Here is a 6,000-nt window from a genome sequence, read left to right as displayed (position 1 = left end):
CTTCTTTGGAAAAATGTCTGTTCATGTCTTCTGCCTGTTTCTTGATTTGATTATTTGTTCTTTGGGTGTTAAGTTTGATAAGTTCTTTTTTTTAATATTTTTATTTATTTGAGAGAGAGAGAATGAGAGAGAGAGAGCACGTGAGATGGGGGAGGGCCAGAGGGAGAAGCAGACTCCCTGCCGAGCAGGGAGCCCGATGCGGGACTCGATCCAGGGACTCCAGGATCATGACCTGAGCCGAAGGCAGTCGCTTAACCAACTGAGCCACCCAGGCTCCCCCAAAAATATCTAAATATCTTTATCGTGATAGATAATTTGGGGAAAATATCCACGATTTGTAAGTAATTAAAACAGGAAGAAATGGCTATTAGGAACTAGAAAGAGACTGCTATGAGGAAATTCTGGAAACAAACATATTTTGAAGGCTTATTGGAACGTATCAGGGAAATACCACTGATCTAACATATCTTGTGTTCAACAAAGGTCTCTTTAGGAAGATAATCTTGTATCTTTAATATCTATAATGTTTATGTAACAAAAAATTAATGTTTTCTAAGCAATGTGTTACAGTAGATACTGTGTGATAATAAAGTTAAAAAGAGATTAATTATAACACAAAAATCACATTCAGAGATCAGTGATGAACAAATAGAAAGGAGCCAAAAAGAGGTCCCATGGTAACTTTTATTTCTCATGTCTCCTTTTCAACCCTTAAAAAACCAATGTGATGATGAGTTTGTATGAAATAATGATTAAATCTATTACTAGCTAAGCAATAATCAAATCTAATACGATAAAAATGTCAAAATAGAAAATGTAACTATCACACTTGGATCCCATCCTCCCTAATCCCCTCTACACATAATAAAACATAAACTACAGAATTACTAAAATATAACCACAAAATGAAAAAAAGAAAGATAACTTCATAGGGATTTTGGATGGCTATAGGCTTAAAATAAATCAATAGTGCCTTTGATGGTCAATAAAGCTCAAATGGAATTTTTTTAATGCTGTGATACAACAAAGACATAAATTGGAAAAGCAGCCTAGCCTCATATAAATCATGAATCTTATTCAGCACTATTGGATGATACTAATGATTACTTATATATACAAGCAAAAAACAAAAATAAAAACAAAAAACCCAAGCTTTAACAACTGAATGGCCTGAACCATCAGATGCTGATTACCACAAATTCTTTAATCTATATTAGGATGCATTTTAGTTTTTGAGTATGAGAACTGTGCTAACTCTGGATGTGGAGACACACAGCTCTGAGGAAGCTGTTTAGGTTTGAAACTTTCCAGTTTTCTAAAAGATTTTTTTTTATTCGGGGTGGGGAGCACAAAGGGAGAATGAGAGGGAGCAGCAGACTCCCCACTGAGCAGAGAGTCTGACGTGGAGCTCTGACCCCAGGACCATGAGATCATAACCTGAGCCGATAGCAGACACTTAACTGACTGAGCCACCCAGATGGCCTGAAACTTCTTGGTTACATACTTTTCATGCAGAAGGTTAGTTACAGATCTTTTAGTTCTTGTATCCTGATTCAATTATCCTGATTGAAAGTCAGCATAAGAAACCTGATTACTCGATCCCCAAACTAAATCATTCCCACAGAAACTGGAAGGAAGGTTCTATGAAGATACTGAGCCAGAGACTGAAGGCACAGGGACCCAAAATAGAGCAAAAAGTCTAGATGAGGAATCAGACTAATCTGGGGGATTAGTAGATACGAATAACCCAAGACAGGACTTACACACTAACAATGGCAGAGAAAACTCAGTTTTAAACAACAACAACAACAGTGTTGAGAAGCTAGTACATATTTTCCAGAAACTTGCTTCTGACCCATAATTAGTTAAGAAGTAACACTCTCAATCAGATGTCTGGTATCTTGCCCAGGGATGAGAGTCACCAAGGTACATTTCTTATTTCAGTAACACAATTCAGCCAATTTTGTTCTTACTTCATTTAAAGCTCATAGCACAACTTCCAACACTTTCTACCTTCCATCACAACTCAAGTTCTGACAATTAGTTTAATATCTCCTTAACAAGGAATTAGGGAAACCTCCAAAGCAGCAGAATTATCAGCATGTACTGACATGTGGAGTCCTCAAATAAAAAATTCTCACTAGCTATGATACAGGGAAGTCCACAATGCACACAAGTGTTCCACTCATCACTTAGAGGTCTCACTTTTAAATCAGCATATTGGCAATATAATTGGAGAACACTACCTAGATAAAAGAAGAAAAGAAACTCAGAATCTCATCCTTTGAGCTAAGGAAATATATTGTACCTATGCTAAAAAGAAGAAATATCAGAGAACACGAGCAATCTTGGATATCAAAAGTTCAATACATAAAGTTAATAAAGATACAGAAATAAAAATGTAGAAGTTAAAGCTATAGAAATCTCACAAAAGTTATAACAGAAAGACAAAGAGAAAGACAAAAGATGAAAATAATAAGATAATTAGAAGAACAATCAAGGCAGTTCAGTATCCAACTAAGATAAGTTCTTTGTGGAGCTTGGGAAGGACCAAGAAGGGAGTAGGAAGGAAACTGTCGAAAAAATAATAAAAGAAAACTTACCATAATTAAGTGGCATACATTTCCAGATGGCAAGGGCACATCTATTGCTCAGCTCAGTTAATGAAATATATCCATATAAGGGCAAGTCGGTGTAAAATTTCAGAAAATTAGGAGGAAAGAAATGAAACTATAAGAAACAAACCAAAATCATGTCAAGTTGAAAAGGATTTAATATATAAATTATTTCAAATTTCTGAACATCACTATTGGAAGCTAGAATTCAATGGTACAATCTCTTAATGTCATGAAGCAAAATAAATTTCAATTTAGAATTGGATACCCAGATAAATTATTCATCAAATGTTAGGCTGTAAAAAGTATTCTCAGAACAGTCAGACCAAGTTCACCTGACATTTGTTCTCTCTCAGGATATTACAAGGGAATAAAACAAGAAAGAAAGTTGTTTGAGGCAATAGAACCAACACAAGAAGAAATGTGCATGTGTGGCAGAGGGCATGGGGCCATGGGGGGGGAGGTCCTGTGATGACAGTAAAAGGAAACCCTAGATCTACAGCACTGTAGGAAAAGAATAGCTGCAGGAAGGGTATGTCCAATAGGGAAAATGAACTATTCAATTATTTAACAGGATTAAATATGTGGGAAGTTATAAGAATATTACAGAGCTTTTAGAGGACTGGAAAGATTTTAGTACAAATTCAAAGACAGTTATGCAAATGAAATATACAATCAGTTATTTGAGTAAAAGAGAAAGTTGTACCAAAATGGAAATGCTATTGAAGTGCATTGCTTGTCTCAGTAGGAGAACAATATTTTCATAAGCAGAATAAGGAATTTAACAAAAATTGTAGGATCATTATGTATGAAGAATGGAGAGGAGGAGGAAAGTGATATGAGTAATGCAACCTTTAAAATAACATACATTTAATGATATCTATTATATATAATTCAAAAATAGCAGTTTTTATATTTGTAGGTTAGGGAGATGAATTCTAGAAGAAACAGCTAAAAAAGTTGAAAGTTACTTATTTTAGGAATGGACTTTAAAGAGGGAATTGTTTTTAATGTCATACTTATAAGCCTTTTCAAACATTTATTTAAAAAATATGTGCAATTACAACCAATGAAATTACAGCTGGAGTATTTGATTACTTTTAAACCAACTTCAAATACTTAGACTGTAATTCTTTAATTTTATTTCTTACCATTAGTACTATTCCAAAAATTCTGTTAAACTCTTTGTAGTGTCTCTTGGTTAGGGCTTGAATTTTATGTTCTTGACAAATATGTAAATGTGGGCATGGTAATTTGAGAATAACTTCTAAATTAGACTAGATGACAGCTAAACTTCAAATCATGTATGTCTATCTGTGTAACCTAAATGACAGAGGGCCAAGAATAAGAAAGTTCTTAAATCTGCTGGCGGAACTAGAAAACCTGTTCAAGTCACATTTTGATTTTCAATTTGCATGTCTGATTTATCTAATGTGATTTGCTTATCACTTTAAGATGAGTTCATATTCGAGTGGATGGTTTATTTCTGACTCATTCTCCTTATCCTATCTTGCGTTATGAGAAAGGATGTTCTTTCTCTTCTTCAGGTAATCTTCATTCATTCTTCACCCCTGTACTGAACTGGGACGCTGAATTGCTATAAAAAACAAACTATCTTTTAACAAAAGCTATCACCTTGTGTCAGTTCTCATTTCTTGCAATATTTGACCTTTTGCATTATTCTTCAAATGTTATCCTTTTGTGACTTCTATGGTTGTTTATTTTCCTAATTTTTTCCTTTCATCTTCCAATTTGCTTCTCTTTCTTTATTTCCTTATAACTTTCACTTAATCATCTCACCACAACTGTTAGTATTTCTCTCCAAACTCTTCCTCTGTAAGATCAAATCTTTCTAATGGATTTCTCTATTTCTGACTTTCATATATGTATCTCAATATGTACTGTTTCTTCAAAGAACAATCTATAGTTGCTTATATAGAATATCTCCACAGGGACGCCACCTTAATTTAACAACATTTATGTGTTAGGAAGGCTTTGTAAGTATTAACTCATTCAGTTCTCATAAAAATCACATTAGGAAGTAATACTATTATTCTCATTTTACAGATTAAGAAATTGTATCTTAGAATGATTAATTAATTTGCCCAAAGTCACAAACATAATAGATGGCATGAGAAGATTCTATCTCTGGAATCCATGACCTTAACTACTACTATATGATAGCCATATATTGAACATATTTAAGCAAAGGACATACTCTATCCAATTGTATTTTCTATCAAGGAAGCAAGATATTTTTCTCTGAGGCTTGAAATTTTATAATTATATGGTAATTTATTCCCTATGAATAATTAGCAACTATATACTTTTGATTATGTCCATAAAATGGTTTTCACATCTCCCATTTTATTCTCATTGCCACCACCAACATAGTTCGAAGCCTTCATAATTTAAAACAGATTACTAGTGCTCCTTCTACCAATGACCATCAGTTCCCTTCTTCCTATCCTTTTTCCTTCTTTCCTTCCTTTGGTTTTTTTCTTCCCCAATTGCTTCATGTTGCCTGAGAAATGAATTCCAATGACCTCATTTATGGTATGCAACATGAAAGCTCAGTTTCAGCCTCAGATACCCATGTTGATCTCCAGTATATTTACTACTAAGTCATTACTCTTATTTACTACTTTGTAGAACCTGTTTGCCCTCACAGCAATTCCTGGACACTGCTTGCTCCGCTCTGTATCAGAGCTTGACTTCTTCAGTCTGTTTCCCAGGCTCTGATTTCAAATTACTTCAGATTCCTTCGTCTAGTGGGAGGCATGGACAAAAGGAAGTAAGAAGGCAAGTATTTTCTCCCCTTTCTGTCTTAGGTAGACATGCTGCATTTCTTTCTGTCTCTCCAGGTTCCCCCAGTAGACCTAAATTCCACAAAGCAACCATAGACCCTGAACTCCAAGAACGCTGCTGATTCCATTAATTCCGGTTCGGGGGTGATTAGCCGTCCATGCTGTTGCTAATCTCTGTGTGGTCCAACGGTCCCTTCTGTGGTTTCTCATATTCTATCTTCTTTTGTTCAATGCCCTAAGTTAAATGTCATTTATTTAAATACTTGGGAGTAGTTTTTGGTTTCCATCCTTAAAAATAAAACAAACAAAAATCCTTGAAATAGTACTTCCCCCTATATATGTTTTCTGGTCTGTGACTCATATTGGTACTTTATTTTTCTGAAATTCTTATGGCATTAATTGACAGAACCATTAAATTTAGTACTTACTTTATACTACTGAGTTTGGTTTGTTTGTCATAACATGCTTGATGCTCCACTGACACAGCCAGCTTTTTAAACTCTGGGAGATAGCCTAATACGTGTTCTATAGCCATTACAATGCTATGAGCATGCAGTCAAATCCAATGAACAGCTTTC

The sequence above is a fragment of the Callorhinus ursinus genome, unplaced genomic scaffold (assembly GCF_003265705.2).
Source record: "Callorhinus ursinus isolate GAN/ISIS: 27379988/994484 unplaced genomic scaffold, GSC_fseal_2.0 scaffold7, whole genome shotgun sequence".
Taxonomy (NCBI): domain Eukaryota; kingdom Metazoa; phylum Chordata; class Mammalia; order Carnivora; family Otariidae; genus Callorhinus; species Callorhinus ursinus.
The sequence above is the reverse complement of the archived record's forward strand: the minus strand, read 5'-3'. Positions refer to the sequence as shown.